The sequence below is a fragment of the Rhamphochromis longiceps genome, linkage group LG7 (genome assembly GCF_057381845.1).
Source record: "Rhamphochromis longiceps isolate RC_006_pf linkage group LG7, R_longiceps_female_GT1.1, whole genome shotgun sequence".
Classification (NCBI taxonomy): Eukaryota; Metazoa; Chordata; class Actinopteri; order Cichliformes; family Cichlidae; genus Rhamphochromis; species Rhamphochromis longiceps.
The window spans coordinates 42,412,416-42,415,812 of record NC_140563.1 but is presented as its reverse complement, the minus strand read 5'-3'; positions in this window follow the sequence as shown (position 1 = coordinate 42,415,812).

Below are 3,397 nucleotides of genomic sequence, written 5' to 3'. Positions count from 1 at the left end.
CCTTATTTGAGATAAGGGCAGTGACATACCACTTTGCTTTCAAACTGCAACCACTTTGTGATCATACTTTATTTTTGAACATTCATCACACTGCAGTAAACAACTAAAGTGACCAATCATGGCTCCACTTTGGTCCATTAATCCACAGTACCTACTTCAACGTAAGTACACCGTGTCATTTAGCTGTCCTTTTCTTTTTTTACTTCATGCGACACAAGGTGAGAAGTGTTTTATTGATTTAAAATTTGAGGGGGAAAAGTCACAATAATGCTCATGATTGTGCTGCCAGGATCCTTTTTTTAACAACAGGATCTGTGTTTTCAGCATAACAGCTAATAATAATCAAGTCTTACCAAGAAAATAATACATCCATCCACTTTCTTTACCTCTTATAACCATTCAGTGACATCTCTCTTTTGGATAGGGCGATCCTATAAAAGCTGTTTCATCACAGGATAAAGGTGAACACTCAGAGCAACTTTATGCTGGTATGCATTAACAATTCATGATAGGAGGTCGAGTGGATCCAATGCAAGCACAATTCCCCAGGGCCACCAGATTCTCCACACTGGAGATGTAACTATAGTTAAAACTATAGATAAAGCAGTGTTAAGCAAACATTCAGTTAAAGCACAGTTACTGCGGTTCATTCCTCATTTTTTATCTGAAGCTGTCGTGTGAGTAGCTGACTGACACGTTTTATTTTTTATTTTGTTTTCAAGTTATCTTTTCTATCCTGCAGAGAAAGCTCTGACTTTCCTTCTCAGTGAGGAGGAAAGTCTCAGTGCGGCAGCACACATTAATCTCCGTGGCTGAAAATAACTTGTCTTTCAGATAGACAGCAGATAGCGCAGTCTGCAAAGCCGTTTTACGCAAGCAACACTATCTCAACATCTTTGGTGTGTTTGATTTTAACAGCTTAAAGCATGAAACTGGATTTTTCTTGCTATAGGCAGCCTTTTCCCTAAAGCAGTCATGTTTCTGTGAAAGAAAAGTTAGACATGGCACTGACCAAGCTGACTGTACGGTATCAGTTTAAAGATGGTTTCTTGGACCACTTCCACTGATAAATTCTCTCTGACACAACGTTAGAAGGCCAGGGAGCAAAAGATAACGCTGACTATGTTATATCACTGGTAAGGCTGGTTTGTAAGTCTGCCAGAGACTATTGGGATTCTTTTCACACAACTCACACTGACAAATATAAGATAATAACTCCGATGTGTTAAGTATTGCATTTATTGAATGAGCATAGAATTTATTAACATACACAGTAATGTTTTACAGGGTTGTAGATATGAATGCTTCAGTATAGAATTGTTGAGTTTTGTCAGTACAGTTAGCAAACATAACAGAAACCATTTAAGCTAATTCCTTCATCCGTTACTGAACATAGCATCTACACACATCCCCACTGCTTTGGTCTGGTTACAGATTCAGAAGCAGTCTATCTCTCCACAGTGTAGTGTAGCACCTCTTACAATTGGCTAGTTAAGGTCTTGGAGTCAACACTGTCAAATTACACACCTAATTTGTTACAATAAGCAAGTAAGCATTTTCATGGCATCATCAAGTGTCACTTTGAAACTTGTGCTCTATATCAACAAATCTTGTATTAATCCTGTTATTTTATTTGGAGAATACATCTGTGACTCCAGACTGCTATCATTCTACAGTGCAGTGAAAAAGTATCTGCTCCTTCCAGATTTATTTTCTTTCTTTCTTTTTCTTTCTTTCTTTCTTTCTTTCTTTCTTTCTTTCTTTCTTTCTTTCTTTCTTTCTTTCTTTTGCATATTTGCCAAACTTGTTTTAGAAATTTTACTATTAGACAAAGATAACTGGAGGAAATACAAAAGGCAGTTTTTAAAGGATGACATCATTTGATTAAGGGGAAGAAAATGTCTACCCAAAGCTACCTAGCCCATGTGAAAAAGTAATTGCACCCTCAACTTAATAACTGGTTTTACCACCCCTGGAAGCAAGAACTGCAATCAAGTATTTGCAGTAACTAGTGAGTCTTCCACAGTGCAGAATTTTTGTCCCACTCTTCTTAAATCAGCCACATTGGAGGGTTTTTGAGCATGAACAGCCTGTTTAAGGTCATACCAACGATCTCAATCAGATTTAAGTCCAGATTTTGAATAGTGCTCTCCAATGCCTGATGTTTTTCTTTTTTTCTTTTTATTTTATAGTCATTCAGAGGTGGACTTACTGATGTGTTTCAGTTCATTGTCCCGCTGTATTGCCCAAGTGTGCTTGAGCTTAAGGGTAACAGCTGATGGCTGGACATTCTCTTTCAAAAAATTTTGGCAGAGCGCAGAATTCATGGTTTAATTTCCCCCAAAGTCTTGGGGGTCATCAAAATGTTTTTTGGCAGATATGAATCAAGTGTCTTCTTTGTGGTTAGCAGTGTTTTTCTCCTTGAAACTATGAATGCCATTTTTGCATCTTTTTCTTATTGTTGAATCATGAACTTGAATCTTAACTGAGGGAAGTGAGGCCTGCAGTTCTCTAGATGTTGTTTTGGGTTCTTGTGTGACCTCCTGGATGAGTCATTGATGCACTCTTGGAATAGGTAAGCCGGCCACTCCTGGGAAGGTTCACCACTGCTCCAAGGTCTCTCCATCTGTGGATAATGGGTGTAATGGTGGTTTCCTGGAGTCCCCCAACCTTCAAAGTAACTTTGTAACCCTTTTCAGACTGACTTTGAATGACAGAATGACTCAATAAATGAAATAACCATTTTTAAAAAAGAAATTTTTTTATTAACTCTATTTGTCTTTGGCTAATAATTTTATTAATTCATAAGGGTCTGGCAGTAATCAGATCTGGGTGTGATTAATGAAACTCAAAAAGCTGTGTGTGTGTGTGTGTGTGTGTGTGGGTGGGGGGGGGGGGGGGGGCTCACTTCCCACAGCACTGTGTATATGTATTATAACCAATATCCTATAGTACAAAATTTTAGGCAATTTTTAAAACTTTATCTGTTATTATTTTGAAAACAGGAGAACGGATATACTAAATAATTGATTTGCATTAGCTAATTATTTACAAATAATGGTGAAGCTATGTTATCGGACTGTTACTTTTTCTGGAATGTTCTATTATGAAAGTACAATTTGCCTCAAAAAAACCATGCAAATTACGATAGTTGAATATCAATAACAAATCATGTCCTTACAGTAAAAATCAATTACATAAGTATTTTTTTAAAGATACGATTGAAAATCATTCCGACTCACTGTCACATGTACAAACTGACTAAACACATGCTCCAGTGTACTGTTCCCACCGTGCAATGACGAAAAGCACTGAGTGTGTACGTAAGAGAGCGAGAAGGACTTCCGGTATCTCCAACCAATGAGGTGATTCCACATGCGGACACTGAACACCGCAT